The sequence below is a fragment of the Leucopleurus acutus genome (genome assembly GCF_964270905.1).
Source record: "Leucopleurus acutus genome assembly, chromosome: 10".
NCBI classification, from domain to species: domain Eukaryota; kingdom Metazoa; phylum Chordata; class Mammalia; order Artiodactyla; family Delphinidae; genus Leucopleurus; species Leucopleurus acutus.
In genome coordinates this window covers 4830319-4850614 of record NC_139153.1, presented here as the reverse complement: position 1 = coordinate 4850614, position 20296 = coordinate 4830319, and the positions used below count along the sequence as shown (strand labels likewise).

Genomic DNA, 20296 nt, shown 5'->3' with positions numbered 1-20296 from the left:
CATAAAGCACAACTTAGCAGAACTACAAGGAGAAGTGAAATATATCCATAATCATAATGGGGAAATTTTTAACATCTATCTCAGTAATTGATAGAATAAATGACCTAAATAGGAGGAAATAAAGAGATAAATATAGATTTGAATAGCATGGTTAACAAACTGGAACTAAACAGACATTTATATAACACAGCACCCAGTAACTGCAGAATAAATACTCTATCAAGCACAAAGAGATCACTTACAAAAACTGATCCATATGCTGAGCACTAAGGCAAGTTTCACAAGTTATTCTCTGACCACAATGTGGATTCCTAAGGTTTAGAAAGAGTAGATGAAATCACATTCTCCCCACCACCCACACTGTCTCCTGACCCAACCCGTCGGCAATACAAATGGGATGAAGCAATACAGAGGCTGGACAAGCACCCAAAACCCTAAAAGAGAGAAAGCTTTCTCTCTAACCAAAGGAAATATAGCCCCAAGAGCATGAAAGAATCCCATTGCGGTCAGAAGATTAAACCACAAATTATGATAAATTGCTGAAGACTGAATGTGGGCTAGCATGAGAGTGTAAAGTCTCTGGGGGCTGCAATCATAGGAGAGTTTCCACCCTATTACAGGCTTTTCCTCCAGAAACCCCAAAAGGCTCTCTAATGCGGGGGCGGGGGGGGGATCTGAGAGAATGCAAAGAAAGTTCCTCATCCCTGCCCCCACCTCTGTGGAGCTTGGCAGCCAATGCCAATCAGCCCAGATCTACTTCCCCTATCTCCCTATGGAATGAAAGATTTAATCTGCAAGAAAAAAAAAAAAATCACCAAGGCCTGTACCCTGAGAACACTGGCAGAATCTCACTATAGCTGGAAGAAAGAAAAGGAGACTACACCCAATCTTCACTATTTCTCTAAAGTAACAATCTTAATACAGGGGGAAAGGGCTTTAAAAACTTTAACTTAGGGACTTCCCTGGTGGTCCAGTGGTTAAGACTCCACACTTCCATTGCAGAGGGCATGGGATGGATCCCTGGTTGGGGAACTAAGATCCTGTGGTATGGCCAAAAAAATAAAATAAAATAAAATACAGGGGCAGAGAAGGCTGCTTTAAATAGAAAATTCAAATAAAGAATAAACCATTATTGGTTAAAATCTATTTAAAAAAAAAACTTTGCCTTGAAAAAAGGGGGTGGTGGTATTAGAAAACCTAACCCAGATGCAGCAGTTGGGGAAAAACAAGGACGGGGAACAACTCCACTCCTAGAAGTAGAAAGTTTTATGAAGGCCACAGCTCCGAGATCCAGGTTCTAGTGCCTGCCAAAATCTGAGGTTTAACAAACCACCACAGAACTCCCCCCACCCTCCACTACCAGGCTAATAAGCTTTGAGTAAAAATAACAATGGAATATAGCTGCAAAGGACGAACTCACTGTGTGAAACAGCACAAAGGGAAAACCCAAAGCCAAGCAGGGAGATAAGAGACACTAGGGAAATCTGAAGTCTCTGGTTTCCATGGCAACAACAAATGTCAACTCTGGTAACCATAGCAATAATAATGTTTAAACATAGCTCAACCCCTAACAGATTAATTCAAATTCCACCCTAAAGGACTAGCAGAAGGAAACTTGCAGTGTTCTCCAAGCATATCAGATATTTACCTCAGTACCTCCTGTTCTATACAAAATGGTCACGTTTCAACAAGAAATTATGAAGCATGCCAAAGGCAGTAATAAAAACACAGTTTGAGGAAACAAAGCAATTATCAGAACTAGATTCAGACATGATATAGATTTTAGAGTTATCAGGGAATTTAAAACATGATTAATATGGTGAAGACTCTAATGGAAAAGGTAGACAACATGCAAGATCAGATAGGTAATTTCAGAGAGACATGGAAATCATAAGAAAAAATCAAGTGGAAAAAACATGGTAATAAATAACAAATGCTTCTGACAAGCTTATTAGTAGATTTGAAACAGCTAAAAAAAGAATCAGTGAACTTGAAGACCGGCTAATAGAAATTGCTCAAACTGAAATGTAAGGAAGAAAAAGAATAGGAAAATAAAACAGAAAAAAAACATCCAAGAACTGTGGGAAAATATCAAACCATGTAACACTCAGAGTGCCTGGAGAAGAAAGAACAGAGCAGAAGAAATATTTGAATGGCCAAGAACTTACCAAAATTAGTAACAAGACACCAAACTACAGACTTAAAAAGGTCCAAAAACATCAAACAGGATAAATAACAAAAAAACAAAAACAAAAAAACTAAGCATATCATATTCAAATCGCTGAAAGGCAAAGAGAAAATCTTGAAGGCAGTCAGAGAGGGGAAAAAACATATTACATACAGAGGAACAGGATAAGGATTATAATAAGCTTCTTGTCAGCAACTGTCCAAGCAAGATGATACTGGAGTAGCAACTTTAAAATGTAAGAAAAAACTGCCGAACCAGTATTCTATATCCAGTGAAAATATCCTTCATAAATGAAGAGGAAATAAGGACTTTCCCAGTGTAAGCTGGTGCAGCCACTATGGAAAACAGTATGGAGGTTCCCTAAAAAACTAAAAATAGAGTTGCCATACGATCCAGCAATCCCACTCTTGGGCATATGTCCGGAGAAAACTCTAATTAAAAAGGATACATGCACCCCAATATTCATAGCAGCACTAGTTACAATAGCCAAGACATGGAAGCAACCTAAATGTCCATCAACAGATGAATGGTTGAAGAAGATGTGGTATTATGTATACAACGGACTACTACTCAGCCATAAAAAAGAATGAAATAAACTTATTTACAAGACAGAAACAGACTCACAGACAGAGAAAACAAACTTACGCTTGCCAAAGCGGAAAGGGGATAGGGATAAACTGGGACTTTGTGCTTAACAGATACATACTACTATATATAAAACAGATAAATAAGGCCTACTGTATAGCACAGGGAGCTATGTTCAATATCTTGTAATAACCTAAAATGGAAAAGAATCTGAAAAAGAATAGATATATGTGTGTGTATGTTTGTGTGTGTGTGTATAACTGAATCACTTTGCTGTACACCTGAAACTAACACAACGCTGTAAATCAACTATATTTCAATTTTTTAAAAATCCTGATTTCAAATTTCTTACATCATCAAGCAGTCACAATACGTCATTCAAAAGAAAAAGGAAAAAACACTCATAATAAACATATAACATATGTTACATTTCAATACGCCTTCAGAATGTCAAATTTTGCTCAACTGCCACAGAGCCAGTCGTAAATCTCTCTAGAGTAAATGGATGAACACAAAGTTTAGAAATGAAACTTCGTCATGTTTTTCAGATTTTAAAAAAGTCTCTAACTTATGCTCTTTCTCCTTCACTGTAGGTCATTTGAAATGGTTTCAATGGTAACACATACTTTATGCTTTGCTACACTGCAAATTTATTCAACAGTTCTATTCTTGAAGTCATTATTTCTTCTCATGCTTCTATTTTATAAGGGACAACATTTTTCCAGCTACCTCCTAAGGGGATTTGTGATTTAGCAACATCTTTTCCCAGCCCAGTCATTCACACTCAAAACAAATCTTTCTCTTGAGACAGAAATGAGAAAGATATAATCAAGGAAATTCAATAGACATTTACTACTTTGAAAAATGTAATCTCTTCAGTCACAAATATAGTTTTATCACACTTCCTTGAGTTTATTCAATAAATATGGCCAAAGCAAGAGGACCTTACAGTGACTACAAAGAACAGGTAGTTATAGTGCCTTAGCTTAAACTGTTCTGTGAATGAATGAACACGCAAACATGAGAATACAAAATACTAAGATACAGTGTTTCATTAAAGTGAGAAATATGGTCAAAGTGAGACTGCCCAGTGAGTAGTTGATAACTGCTAGACAGCAAATGCACTGGCAGACTCTATCTGATGTATTTTGGAACTGTGGAGTCTATTTAAGGCTTGGATCTTCCAGGGGGGAAGGCTTGGACAATAAGTTGCATTTAATTTCAATTTCAACTCTTAGCACTGTAGCAGCTACACAGCTTCCTCCAGCAACATGGACGTGAGCTGAGCAAGGTTCCTACAACAGCTTGGACACAGCTTGTGGGACCTAGGGTGGGCAAAAAAAAGACCCTGTCTTCCAAATATCACAGATCTATGCCCTGATCACTGATTATTGCTTCTGATCACAAAGCTGCAAAGAGACAGGTGCCCATTTTTGTTGCACCTTACCTCCCCACCACCCCGCACCACCCTGTAGTTGCAAGGCCCTCCCTCTCCAGCTAAGTGACTTCCAAGGGATTTATTTAAAGGACTGGTTTCCTGTTCTCCCAATCCTTCTCCCCGCCTCCTTTCCCCCCTATCGGGAGCAAGAGCCTAAAGACTAGGACATTCGAAAGCAACTGCATACACATTCTTCTCAAGTTCACATGGGACACCTTCCAGGACAGACCATGTATTAGCTCACAAATTCCTAGAAACACAAAATCTACCAAGACTAAATCAAGAAGAAATAGAAAGGGACTTCCCTGGTGGCGCAGTGGCTAAGAATCCGCCTGCCAATGCAGGGGACACGGGTTCAAGCCCTGGTCCAGGAAGATCCCACATGCCGCAGAGCAACTAAGCCCGTGTGCCCCAACTACTGAGGCTGCACTCTAGAGCCCACGAGCCACAACCACTGAAGCCCGCGTGCCTAGAGCCCGTGCTCCACAACAAGAGAAGCCACCGCAATGAGAAGCCCACGCACCACAACGAAGGGTAGCTCCCGCTCGCCACAACTACAGAAAGCCCGCGCATGTGCAGCAACAAAGACCCAACACAGCCATAAATAAATAATTTTTTTTTTTTAAAAAAAAAAGAGGAAATAGGAAAATAGACCTATAAAGAGTAAGGAGATTGAATCAGTAATCAAAAATCTCCTGACAAATAAAAGCCATGACTTGATTTGTTTCACTGGTCAATTCTACCAAGCATTTAAAGAAGAACTAATACCAATCTTTCTTAAACTTTTCCAAAAAATTGAAGAGGAGGGAATACTTCCTAATCATCCTATGAAGCCAGCATTACTGATACCAAAACCAGACAAAACCACCTCAAGAAGAGAAAACAACAGGGTTATTATCATAACCCTTATGATAATATTGAGACATTTTTTGCCTTTTTCACTTTCACCCTCTCATGAGGATAACATGACGTTCTCATGGCTCTTAGGGCTAATGGGATATAAGAATCTAGCTGTCTTGTATGAAGTCAAACATTAAAGAGATTGGCACAAATGTAAAATAATCCTACTCTTATTAAATATTATTTTAGAAAATGACGTGTTATTCATATTAACATGTAATGGGTTTATTACTTTTTAAATTAATTAAATATTCTTTAAAATCTGTTTTGATTGCTAATACAGTAAATATCAATAAACATAACCCAAATAAACAAAAGCTTTTTGGGGTCCTCAATAATCTAAGTATAAAGGAGGCCTAATACCAGTGTAATACTGGTCTAACTCACGAAAGTTAAAGAAAGACTGAGGAATCGTCCCAAATTAAAGGAGACTATACGGACTCTGCCCTGGATCTTGGACCGGGAAACAAAAGAAAAGATAATTGGCAAAATTTGAACAGGATTTATAGGTTAGATAACAGTATTGTATTGATGTTCACTTCCTGATTTTGGTAATTGTACTGTGATCAATAAAATGTGAACTTTGGGGACTCTGGGTGAAGAATTCGGGGGATTCTTTGTCTAGTTCTGCAACTCTTTATAGATTTGAAATTATTTCAAAATGAAAATTAAAATTCTTTTAATTAAATTGATTTAAAAGATCACTCAAACTAAGTATCAGAGAGGATGTGGAGCAACTGCAGCTAGTGCTAATACTAAATGGTATAACCTCTTTGGAAAACGTGTGGCAGTATGGTAGGCAGAACGGCCCCCCAAAGATGTTTCTATCCTGTGAATATGTTGCCTTACCTGACAAGAGAGACTGTGCAGACGTGATGGAATCAAAGATTTTGACACTGGGAGGTTATCCTGCATTATCCAGGAGGGCTCAATGTAATCACATAGGTCCTTATAAGTGAAAGAGGGAGGCAAGAGTGTCAGAGTCAGAGGCGATGGGACACAGAAAGAGAGGTCGGTATGATTATATTTTTAAGATGAAAGGGGGTCATGAACCAAGGAGTATAAACAGCCTCTAGAAGCAAGAGGCAAGAAAATAGGATTCTCCCCTAGAATTTCCAGAAAAAATACAGCCTTGCCAACATCTTGATTTTAGCCTAGTGAGATCCATTTCAGACTTCTGGCCCCCAGAAATGTAAGACAATAAACATGTGTTGTTTTAAGCCATTAAGTTTGTGGTCATTTGTTACAGCAATAGGAAGCTAACAGCACTTTCTTAAAAAATTTAACAAACACCCTCCATATGACCTATCCATTCCATTCCAGATTTTTACCCAAGAGAAATGAAAACATACATCCAAAGACTTGTACATAGATGTTTACAGCAGCTTTATTTATAATAGCCCCCAAACTAGATGGATAACAATCCATATGATAGAACACTGCTCAGCAATAAAAACTAAAAAAAAAAAAGATCAATACATGCAATAACATCAATGAACTTCAAAAGCATTATGCTGAGTAAAAGAAGCCAAGCAAAAATACAAGCTTTATGATTCCATTTATATAAAAAATTATATATAATATACATATATATGTATGCATATAAAATTAACCTACAGTGATTGCCTGTGCATGGAATTGGAGGGAAAGATGGATTACAAGGGACAAGGGGAAACTTTGGGGGGTGATGAAAATATTTATCTTGATTATGGTGATGGTTTCAAAAGTGTATACTTATGTCAAAACTCACTAAATTAAAAACTTTATGTGCAACTTATTGCATGCTAATTATACTTCATTAAAATTTTAAAAAATTTAATAAAATGATAAAGAAACAAACATTAGTTTTGAACACCTACATACTCAACACTGAGCCAAGAACTGTGAAACAATCAGGAAACAAATGCAAGGAGTATGAAATAGTAGATAAGAATCTAGACCTTAGAACCAATCAGTCCTATATTTGATTGTCAGTTTCAATAATTGGTAGCAAAGGGAGTCTTGGCTTTATAAGCCTCAGTCTCATTTTCTATAATAATATCTAACTCATATGGTTGTTGTAAGAATTAAAAGAAATAATATATGAAAATCACCTCTGCCAAATTTGGAAGTACCCAATTAATAGTAGCTATAAGAATACTATCTTTTTTTCCCCCCAGAATCTGGTGAGCTGCATGCTTCTTTACAGGTGAGGCCAATCTAATTCTTGACTTACATATTAATTCTTACGTTTATTTAAATAAAAGAATTATAAGAAGCAGTGTGCACAAACAATAAGAGAACTTAGAGCAAGGGAAAAGAAAAAAAGTAGTGCATTACAGTGAAATAAATTAACTGATGGTCCTAACAAAAGCCCTGAGTTATCAAGAACAGATTCATTAGGGACTTCCCTGGCAGTCCAGTGGTTAAGATTCTGCACCACCAATGCAGGGGGCCCAGGTTCGATCCCTGGTTGGGGAACTAAGATCCCACATGCCATGGAGTGCAGTCAAAAAATTAAAAATAAATAAATAAATAAAGAACAGATTCATCATACACAGAAAACTGTCTTTAACAGGGTGAAAATTTTTTTCTTACAAGGCCAAAAAGGAACACACATTTCAGAAAAATTACTATTCTAAAATGGTTAATTTCTTTGAAAGCTACATTTCTTCAACAGAGGTAAACTTTACCAATCTGGAAACATTTATAACTCTTTATCCCCTTTCAATATTAAACAAATGAAATATTACCATATATGACAAAACATTTTCTGTAGCTCTAAATAATTTACTTTGTATGATTCTCAACAATCCTAAAGATATAAATTCCTCAAAGCTGAAACAAAATGGTCTACTGAAATCAGACTTTCATACAAAACCTTTCAGTATTTCTTAAATGAAGTAAAATTTTAAAACATGCAGTACATGTTATTATGGCTCACTTGCCTACTAACTGTGGGTCCTTGAGCAAATTACTTAATTTGATCTCTAAAGTATGGATTAAAATATTTCCCATCTCATGGGGTTACTGTAAAGAATAAATGAGAAATGCATGCATGGAAAGTACTTTATATAGTGCCTGGCAAGAAGTAAGCAAATACTCAGTAAGTGTTAGCTGCTATTTTTTTTTTAAACTACTATTAAACACATACCTCTAACCTAGCCTTACACCTACAGCAACTAGAGAAAGAAGAACAAACAAAACCCAAAGTTAAAGTTCTCAGAGCTCCTGGTACGAGCCTCTTTCCTTGGGTGGATTCTTGGCTTTTCTCCCAGCATGGCCCCCAAACACCATTTTTCACTTCCACCCCAAGCAAAGAAACCGAAGAAACCGAGACTGACTCCTGCCTCCAGGCCAGAGGAAATACCTGCTTCTCCGAACTTGCCGAAGGAAGAAAAAGAATAGCAAGAAGCAACTGAACATACTGATGAAGTACAAAATGAAAACGGACAGACTTGACGAACAAGCCAGTGAGGAGATTTTGAAAGTACAACAGAAATATAACAAACTCCGCCAACCATTTCTTCAGAAGACATCAGAATTGATCGCCAAAACCCCACATTTTTGGGTAATATCATTTGTTAACCATCCACAAGTGTCTGCACTGCTTGGGGAGGAGGATGAAGAGGCGCTGCATTATTTGACAAGAGTTGAAGTGACAGAATTTGGAGATATTAAATCAGGTTACAGAATAGATTCTTATTTTGATGAAAACCCTTACTTCGAAAATAAAGATCTCTCCAAAGAATTTCATCGGAATGAGAGTGATGATCCGTCTTCAAAGTCCACTGAAATCAAATGGAAATCCAGAAAGGATGTGACAAAACGTTCAAGTCAAACGCAGAATAAAGCCAGCAGGATGAGACAGCATAAGGAACCAGAAAGCTTCTTCACCTGGTTTACTGATCATTCTGATGCAGGTGCAGATGAGTTAGGAGAGGTCATCAAACATGATATTTGGCCAAATCCATTACAGTACTACTTGGTTCCGGACATGGATGATGAGGAAAGGGAAGGAGAAGAAGGTGACGATGATGATGAAGAGGAAGAAGGATTGGAAGATATTGATGAAGAAGGGGATAAGGATGAAGGAAGATGAAGGAGAAGATGACTAATGGAACACTGATGGATTCCAACCTTCCTTTTTTAATTTTCTCCAGTCCCTGGGAGCAAGTTGCAGTCTTTTTTTTCTCCTCCTCCTCTTGTGCTCAGTCGTCCTGTTTTTGAGGTCTCTTTTCTCCTTTATACCATGGCTCACAACTTATTTTTGGGGAAAATACCTTGAGCAGAATTCAGTGAGAAAAGAATCTCTACCTCTTTCTGTTTCAAATTCATTTTTATTCCTTCTTGTCTCAACAAAAACTTTATGGAATCAACACCACCATGCTCTGTGGGAAAAAAGAAAAACCTTCTGCTCCCTTAGCTCTGCTGGAAGCTGGAGGGTGCTAGGCCCCTGTGTAGTAGTGCATAGAATTCTAGCTTTTTTCCTCCTTTCTCTGTATACTGGACTCAGAGATTGCACTGTGTCTCTATGTGAATATGGACGGTTAGCATTTACCAACATGTATCTGTCTACTTTCTCTTGTTTAAAAAAAGAAAAAAAAACTTTAAAAAATGGAGTTATAGAAGGTCAGCAAAGAATGGGTTTGAGATGTTTGGGTGGGTTAAGTGGGCATTTTGACAACATGGCTTCTCCTCTGGCATGTTTAATTGTGATGTTTAACGGACATCCCTGCAGTTTAAGATGACACTTTTAAAATAAAATTCTCTCCTAATGGTGACTTGAGCCCTGCCACTCAATGGGAGAATCAGCAGAACCTGTAGGATCTTATATGCAATTGACAGTCTCTATTGTAATTTTGTTCCTGTTTATTTTAAAAGTTTTCTTTTTGTTTCTCTGGAAAGGAAAGACGATGCTCAGTGTTAAACGTTAAAAGTGTACAAGTTGCTTTGTTACAATAAAACTAAATGTGTATACACACACACAAAAAAACCCTAAGTTAGCAGAAGGAAAGAAATCATGAAGATCAGAGCAGAAATAAATGAAATAGAGACGAAGAAAACAATAGCAAAGATCAATGAAACTAAAAGCTGGTTCTTTGAGAAGATAAACAACATTGATAAACCTTTAGCCAGACTCATCCAGAAAAAAAGGGAGAGGACTCAAATCAATAAAATTAGAAATGAAAAAGGAGAAGTTACAATGGACACCGCAGAAATACAAAGGATCATAAGAGACTACTACAAGCAACTATACACCAATAAAATGGACAACTGAGCAGAAATGGACAAATTCTTAGAAAGGCACAACCTTCCAAGACTGAACCAGGAATAAGTAGAAAATATGAACAGACCAATTACAAGTACTGAAATTGAAACTGTGATTAAACTCTTCCAACAAACAAAAGTCCGGGACCAGATGGCTTCACAGGCATATGCTATCAAACATATAGAGAAGAGTTAACACCTACCCTTCTGAAACTCTTACAAAAAATCACAGAGGAAGGAACACTCCCAAGCTCATTCTATGAGGCCACCATCACCCTGATACCAAAACCAGACAAAGATATCACAAAAAAAGGAAATTGCAGGCCAATATCAATGATGAACATAGACACAAAAATCCTCAACAGAATACTAGCAAATCGAATCCAACAACACATTAAGAGGATCATACACCATGATCAAGTGGGATTTATCCCAGGGATGCAAGGATTTTTCAATATCTGCAAATCAATCAGTGTGATACACCACTTCAACAAATTGAAGAATAACAACCACATGATCATCTCAATAGATGCAGAAAAAGCTTTTGACAAAATCAACACCCATTTATGATAAAAATCTCCAGAAAGTGGGCACAGAGGGAACCTACCTCAACATAATAAAGGCCATATATGACAAACCCACAGCAAATGTCTTCCTCAACAGTGAAAAACTGAAAGCATTTCCTCTAAGATCAGGAACAAGACAAAGATGTCCACTCTCGCCACTTTTACTCAACATAGTTTTGGAAGTCCTAACCACAGTAATCAGAGAAGAAAAAAATAATAATAAAAAGAATCCAAATTGGAAAAGAAGTAAAACTGTCACTATTTGCAGATGACATGATACTGTACATAGAAAATTCTATAGATGCTACGAGAAAACTACTAGAGCACAACAATAAATTTGGTAAAGCTGCAGGATACAAAATTAATACACAGAAATCTCTTGCATTCCTATACACTAACAACGAAAGATCAGAAAGAGAAATCAAGGAAACAATCCCATTTACCACAGCATCAAAAAGAATAAAATACCCAGGAATAAACCTACCAAAGGAGACAAAAGACCTGTACACAGAAAACTATAAGACACTAATGAAAGACATCAAAGATGATACAAAGAGATGGAGAGATATACCATGTTCTTAGATTGGAGTAATCAATACTGTCAAAGTGACTAAACTACCCAAAGCAATCTACAGATTCAATGCAATACCTATTAAATTACCACTAGCATTTTTCACAGAATTAGAACAAAAAATTTTACAATTTGTATGGAAACACAAAAGACCACAAATAGCCAAAGCAATCCTTTTTTTAAATTTTAACATCTTTATTGGAGTATAATTGCTTTACACTGTTGTGTTAGTTTCTGCTGTATAACAAAGTGAACCAGCGATATGTATACATATATCTCCATATCCCCTCCCTCTTACATCTCCCTCCCACCCTCCCTATCCCACCCCTCTAGGTGGTCACAAAGCACCAAGCTGATCTCCCTGTGCTATGTGGCTGCTTCCCACTAGCTATTTTACATTTGGTAGTGTATATATGTCAATGTCACTCTCTCACTTCGTCCCAGCTTACCCTTCCTCCTCTCTGTGTCCTCAAGTCCATTCTCTATGTCTGTGTCCCCAAGCAATCTTGAGAAAGAAAAACGAAGCTAGAGGAATCAGGCTCCCTGACTTCAGACTATACCACAAAGCTACTGAAATCAAAACAGTGTGGTACTGGCACAAAAACAGAAATACAGATCAATGAAACATGATAGAAAGTCCAGAGATAAACCCATGCACCTATGGTCACCTAATCTATGACAAAGGAGGCAAAAATATACAATGGAGAAAAGACAGTCTCTTCAATAAGTGGTGCTGGGAAAACTGGACAGCTACATGTAAACAAATGAAATTAGAACACTCCCTAACACCATAAACAAAAATAAACTCAAAATGAATTAAAGACCTAAATGTAAGACTGGATACTATAAAACTCTTAGAGGAAAACACTCTTTGACATAAATCACAGCAATATCTTTTTGGATCCACCTCCTACAGTAATGAAAATAAAAACAAAAGTAAACAAATGGGACCTGATTAAACTTAAAAGCTTTTGCACAGCAAAGGAAACGATAAACAAAACGAAAAGACAACCCACAGAATGGGAGAAAATATTTGCAAATGAAGCGATCAACAAGGGATCAATCTCCATAATATACAAACAGCTCATGCAGCTCAATATCAACAACAAAAAAACCCAATCAAAAAATGGGCAAAAGATCTAAATAAATATTCCTCCAGGGCTTCCCTGGTGGCGTAGTGGTCAAGAATCCACCTGCCAATGCAGGGGACATGGGTTTGAGCCCTGGTCTGGGAAGATCCCACATGCCGTGGAGCAGCTAATCCCGTGCGCCACAACTACTGAGCCTGCGCTCTAGAGCCCACGAGCCACAACGACTGAAGCCCGTGTGCCTAGAGCCCGTGCTCCGCAACAAGACACCTCAGTGAGAAGCCCGCGCACCACAACAATGAGTAGCCCCCGCCCGCCACAAATAGAGGAAGCCGACGCACAGCAACAAAGACCCAACGCAGCCAAAAATAAACAAATAAATTAAAAAACAAAAAATTTCTCCAAAGAAGACATTCAGATGGCTAAAAAGCACATGAAAAGATGTTCAACATCAGTAATTATTAGGGAAACACAAATCAAAACTACAATGAGGTATCACCTCACACTGGTCAGAATGGCCATCATCAAAAAATCTACAAACAGTAAATGCTGGAGAGGGTGTGGAGAAAAGGGAACCCTCCTACACTGCTGTGGGAATGTAAACTGGTACAGCCACCATGGAGAACAGTATGGAGGTTCCTTAAAAAACTAAAAATAGAGCTACCATATGATCCAGCAATCCCACTCCTGGGCATATATCCAGAGAAAACCATAATTCGAAAAGATACATGCACCCCAATGTTCACTGCAGCACTATTTGCAATAGCCAAGACATGGAAGCAACCTAAATGTCCATCAACAGAGGAATGGATAAAGAAGACATGGTATATATACACAATGGAATATTACTCAGGCATAAAAACAGAATGAAATAATGCCATATGCAGCAACATGGATGGACCTAGAGATTGCCATACTGAGTGAAGTCAGAGAAAGATAAATATCATATGGTACCACTTATATGTGGAATCTAAAAAAAGGGTACAAATGAACTTATCTGCAAAACAAAATAGAGTTACAGATGTAGAAAACAAACTTATAGTTACCAAGGGGTAAGGGGGAGAGGGATAAATTGGGAGACTGGAATTGAGATATACATACTACTATATGTAAAACAGATAACTAATAAGGATCTACTGTGTAGCGCACGGAACCCTACTCAGTACTCTGTAATAACCTATATGGCAAAAGAATCGGGGGAAAAAAAAAATATATATATATATATATATAAAAAACTGAATCACCTTGCTGTACACTTGAAACTAATACAACATTGTAAACCAGCTATAAAAAATTCAATAAAAATTATTTTTTAAAGAAATGTACCTCATCGTGATCATAAATTTAATAGTAAGATTTAAGAAGGATTACATTTAATGCAAAATTGTAAATTCTTTTCTAATTAACACTCAGATTAGGTCTCATCTGAAAACTGTTAGTACTTTACTGAAATGTCTGCATTTCTTTTGTAAATATAATTGCATAATCTGTAACCAAATCTAAATCCTGATAGTCAAAAATGTAGAAGGATACAATTACCTCATCAATTCATGTTCTTCTACTTAACACTGTTCAAACACTGAATGTCCTGTTCTTCTGTCTATCCTTTTCCCACAATTCAACTAAACAAATGTTTGAATGCCTTAAAAATGCAAGACATAATATCCTAGCTGGATCAACAGAAATTAGAAAAGAATCCTACGTTTTTTTCCACTATGCTTTCCTGAAACCAGAAGAGAAAGCTTATGTTATATCCAACTCACTCATGTTTAACAATATCTACTTAGGCCAGAGCTAAGATATATTTAATTTCACGTTTTGTCTTCCTATCACACAAAGTCTCTTCCATGAACTAACTTGCGTCCAAAAAACTGGTAGTTGCTGCTGAGATGAGGCAAACGTTTAATCACTGGACGGCACTCACAGAAAATTAAACCAGTGAACCCAAGACCTGTTCAACAGTGGGGTTCCTCGGGTGGGTTTTTTTTACTTCCCTCAGCAATCGATACAACAACTTTCCAAACTGTACTCATAATGTATTCATTCCCAAGATCACTACTCAGAAGCATATAAATAAACCATGGCACAGCCAGAACCAACCAAACCTGTTTTGACAGATCCAGGCCAACCAACTGCACAGCTTCTGAATATGCACCCCCACAGGCCTATGCAACATCAGCCTTTGGCTCCGGAATACGTTCCTTTCCTTCCTGTAGGCCTAGTTCTGGCTTTTGAGGAAAGAAAAATAAAGCTGTCAGCTGAGTGGATCAAACTTCCAGCAGGGTAAACAGAAAAAGCTTGTCATTTAAATCCCTTCGAGCAAGCATCTGCTCAACAGAAATGAAGGCAACTTAGTTATAAAAGACAACAATGAGGGGACTTTCCTAATGGCGCAGTGGCTAAGAGTCTGCCTGCCAATGCAGGGTACACAGGTTCGAGCCCTTGTCTGGGAAGATCCCACGTGCCGCGGAGCAAATAAGCCCGTGCACCACAACTACTGTGCCCGCGCACCTAGAGCCCGTGCTCCACAACAAGAGAAGCCACCTCAATGAGAAGCCCGCGCAAGGCAATGAAGAGTAGCCCCCGCTCACCCAACTAGAGAAAGCCTGTGCTCAGCAACAAAGACCCAACGTAGCCAAAAATAAATTAAATAAAATAAATTTTTAAAAAAGACAACAATGAAAATTCAATATAGTTTTTTTAATGATCAAAAGAATAATAAAATAAAATAAATTTTTTAAAAAAACAATGAATTCAATATATTTTAGTTTTTTTAATGATCAAAAGAATAAGAAAATACTCAAATATGCTACTTTCATCAAATTATAAACCAGGTAGCATAAGTAGAGAACAAAATAACTCAAAGCTAAATAATACCATGCAGATAGCTATTTTTAATTTTCTATGTTGATTCCATTAGGTAACATGCTTCTGAGCAATCAGGTCATGGCTTATGGAAGGGGAAGGGGTTGTTGGGTAGGGAGAGTACACTATTATTAAGTGCAAATATCAATTAATAATGCAGCCTTAATTATTTGCCAACATAAGAAACATGAGCAGGAGAACACTATTTCTGGAAAGCATTAAAATTACTGATCTAGTCATTCATTCAGGAAATATTATCCAATGCCTACTCTTTGGTTAAAACTGCAGTACAGGCTTCCCTGGTGGCGCAGTGGTTGAGAGTCCGCCTGCCGATGCAGGGGACATGGGTTCGTGCCCCGGTCCGGGAAGATTCCACATGCCGCGGAGCGATTGGGCCCGTGAGCCATGGCCGCTGAGCCTGCGCGTCCAGAGCCTGTGCTCCGCAACGGGAGAGGCCACAGCAGTGAGAGGCCCGCATACCGCAAAAAAAACAAACCAAAAAAAACCCACAAAAAACCTGCAGTACACATCAACACGTGTAAAAACCTACAGGACGGAGAATGCACTGATAAGCATACCAGTATGGAAAAGCAATTCTCACATATGTATTTATTTGCATCTTAAGAACAAAACTATCGAACTAAACACAATAAGAGGGTATATCTAAATTTAACCAATGAGTTCTCTCCTGCACTAAGACATCTCCTTCTGTTTGTACTTTTTCACCACCTTCATCCAATTCCCCCTCCCCCCACCTCTGGTAACCACAAATCTGTTCTTTTTTTCTATAAGTTTGTTTGTTTGTTGAAGTATAGTTGACCTACACTATGTAAGTTCCTGGTGTACAACATAGTGATTCGATGTTTCTATACATTACAAAATGATCACCACGCCTCCTAAATATTCCTGAATTAATTCCTTTCTATCCTCTCCACCAACGCCAGTCTTGTCTAAGTAAGTCACCACTATCTCTCACCTGAACTAGTCTAAGTTCCTAGCTAGTATCTCTGCCTCCACTCTGGCGCACCTCAATCCATTCTCTGCCTCGAGGTAAAAAATGCTCACATCAAAAAGCAAGTCTGGGGCTTCCCTGGTGGCGCAGTGGTTGAGAGTCCCCCTGCCGATGCAGGAGACACGGGTTCGTGCCCCAGTCCGGGAAGATCCCAGATGCCGCGGAGCGGCTGGGCCCGTGAGCCATGGCCGCTGGGCCTGCGCGTCCGGAGCCTGTGCTCCGCAACGGGAGAGGCCACAGCAGTGAGACGCCCGCATACCGCAAAAAAAAAAAAAAAAAAAAAAAGCAAGTCTGGGGAGTTCCGTGGTTGCCTAGTCATTAGGATTCCAGGCTTTCACTGCGGTGGCTCCAGGTTCAATCCCTGGTTGGGGAACTGAGATCCCACAAGCCATTGTGGCACAGCCAAAAAGAAAAAAAACAAGTCTGACTTTGTCCTTTCTTGCTTAAAACCCTCTAACGGTTCCTTGTTCCTCTTAGAATAAAGGCAAAAACTTAACAAAATCTTTAATAAAAACCTGCAAGAGCAGGCCTATCTCTCCACCTCTAACCATTTCATTCTCCCTCTAGCTGTCACTTCTCAGGCCACACTAGCCTCATTTCACCATTTTCCCTTCTACCACAGGGCCTTTGCACCTGCTGTTCCTTCTGCCTGGACAACCATCCTTCCTCTCTTTGCCAAGTCAATACCTACTCTTCCATCAAATCATAGCAGAAGTACCATTTCTTGAGGATGCATTTTCTAACCTGGTCAAGTTTCACTAATATCACTTATACCACTGCTGCAGTTATAATTTTACATTTAATTTAATATTAATATTTATTTCCTCCACCAGCCCACAGGTTCCATGGGGGATGGTATCACATCAGGGTTTCCTCCACATTATATCCTCAATGCCTGGTTAGTTCAATAAAAATATGTTGCATGAATGATCAAATGCATGAACCATGCTCAAGAACCATCAAACATGGTCCACATTGCCTAGGTCAAAGTTCAGGTGCCTGAAATCACAAAACATTCAATACTAGGTCAAGCTCCCAACATCATGATCTTTACTACATCTAATTTCCTTTAACAAGGTCCCTTTAGCAGAGATAATGAAGTTTATTCATCACAGGCCTTCTTCTGCTGGCTTCCTATTTACATGAGGAAACCATCAAAATATCAAACTCCATTGAATACTCTAAAATAAAGCAATCTAAATCTAAGTTTGATTACAATTTTCAAAACAAAATTATTATTTTTTTAATATCTCGCTGTCAAGTCCCAAAGCAAAGATAAATCCCCGTTTGTCTTGGAATCTGAACCTCCTACTCAACTTATCTCAAAACAAATTACTGAAAATAAAAGTCTACCAAAAAGTAACATTTAAACAAGTTTACCCATACAACTATGGTCAATTAATCTACGACAAAGGAGGTAAGAATATACAAGGGAGAAGAGACAGTTTCTTCCATAAGTGGTGGGAAAACCGGCCACATGTAAAAGAAAGAAATTAGAACACTAACACCATACACAAAAATAAACTCAAAATGGACTAAAGACCTAAATGTAGGACCGGATACTATAAAACTCTGAGAGGAAAACATAGGAAGAACACTCTTTGACATAAATCTCAGCAATATCTTTTTGGATTCACCTCCTAGAGTAATGAAAATGAAAACAAAAATAAACAAGTGGGACCTAATTAAACTTAAAAGCTTTTGCACAGCAAAGGAAACCATACCCAAAACAAAAAGACAACCCTCGGAATGGGAGAAAATATTTGCAAAAGATGAGACTGACAACAGATTAATCTCCAAAATATACAACAGCTCATGCAGCTCAATATCAAAAAAACAACAGCCCAACCAAAAAATGGGCAGAAGATCTAAATAGACATTTCTCCAAAGAAGACATACAGATGGCTAAAAAGCACACGAAAAGATGCTCAATATCACTAATTATTGGGGAAACACAAATCAAAACTACAATGAGGTATCACCTCACACTGGTCAGAATGGCCATCATCAAAAATCTACAAACAGTAAATGCTGGAGAGGGTGTGGAGAAAAGGGAACCCTCCTACACTGTTGTGGGAAACTGGTACAGCCACCATGGAGAACAGTATGGAGGTTCCTTAAAAAACTAAAAATAGAGCTACCATATGATCCAGCAATCCCACTCCTGGGCATATAACTGGAGAAAACCATAATTCGAAAAGATACATGCACCCCAGTGTTCATTGCAGCACTAATTACAAGAGTCAAGACATGGAAGCAACCTAAATGTCCATCAACAGAGGAATGGATAAAGAGGATATGGTACAGGGACTTCCCTAGTGGTGCAGTGGTTAAGAATCCACCTGCCAATGCAGGGGACACGGGTTCGATCCCTGATCCGGGAAGATCCCACATGCCGCGTAGCAACTAAGCCCGTGCGCCACAACTACTGAGCCTGTGCTCTAGAGCCCACGAGACACAATTACTGAAGCCCGCGCGCCTAGAGCCCATGTTCTGCAACGAGAAGCCACGGCAAGGAGAAGCCCACGCATCGCAACAAAGAGCAGTCCCCGCTCACCACAACTAGAGAAAGCCCACAGGCAGCAACAAAGACCCAACACAGCCAAAAATAAATAATAAATTTTATTTTAAAAAAGATGAGATGTGTATATATATACAATGGAATATTACTCAGCCATAAAAAGAACGAAATTATGCCATGTGCAGCAACGTGGATGGACCCAGACATGATCATACTAAGTGAAGTCAGACAGAGAAAGACAAATATCAAATGACATCACTTATATGTGGAATCTAAAAAAAATGATACAAATGAACTTATTTACAAAACAGAAACAGATTCACAGACTTAGAAAAGAAACTTATAGTTACTAAAGGGGAAAGGAAGGGGGGAGGGATAAATTAGGAGGTTGGGATTAACATATACACGTTATCATATACAAAACAATCAACGAGGACCTACTGTATAGCACAGGGAACTCTACTCAATACTCTGTAATAACCTATATAGGAAAAGAATCTGGAAAATAGATGTGTGTGTGTGTGTGTCTGTGTGTATAACAGAATCTCCTTGCTGTACACCTGAAACAGTGTAAACCACTGTGTAAACCACTATACTCCGAAATAAAATAAAAATTAAAAAAAATAAACTTTTAAAGAAGTTTAAATCTCTAGACATAAAAAAAAAAAAAAAACCTCAGTAGGAAAAGGAAAAAACATTGGGGCAATGTTTGGATGAAAAACCCTCTTCCACCATACAAAACAAGAAGACAACTTCCCCATGAATTCTGGCAAAGTCAATACTCAGCCTTATTCACAAAATTCTTGGATAGCTTCCTTGGCCTAAAAACCCCAGGCTATTTCAGTGACTGAGTAAAGCCTGTGTATAGATATGGTTGCTTAGGGGAATTGCCTGTTTTGACGGTAAGCAAACAGTTCTCAATGGTGTTTCAATAATTCAAAGTCATTAAAAACAGTGGATAAAATAATTCATGACAAAATATTAGATGTAAAAAATAAGGTTAGGCCTTGTTCACAGGGTTACACAATGGCACACGTAGAAGGAAGACTGGAACTCACAGACCTTGAACAACTTCTTCATTCATCTGCCCAAACAACTTTCCTTTTCCCACTTACTTACAACTTTCCAAATAAACTGACTTTCAGACAACCCAAAAATTTTCAGGAAAATGTCTACACAGAAAAGAAAATGCTGGTAAATAACACTGCCCCTTTATCAGTGTAAAACTACTCCCTCTGGGAACATCCCTGGCAGTTCAGTGGTTGCGACTCCCCCTTCCCCTGCAGGGGCTGTGAGTTCAATCCCTGGTCAG

At 38.4% G+C, this 20296-nt stretch overlaps 1 protein-coding gene and 1 pseudogene across 5 annotated transcripts in view; one reads left to right on the top strand and one right to left on the bottom strand.

Annotated features, from left to right (window-relative positions):
* The window catches only part of TMCC1 (transmembrane and coiled-coil domain family 1), a 220758-nt gene that overhangs the window by 165939 nt on the left and 34523 nt on the right, over positions 1-20296 (bottom strand). The window lies entirely within an intron of this gene.
* LOC309967142 (protein SET-like) lies at positions 8239-9994 on the top strand (annotated as a pseudogene). Its single transcript has one exon. The product of its transcript is annotated as a protein SET-like (transcript).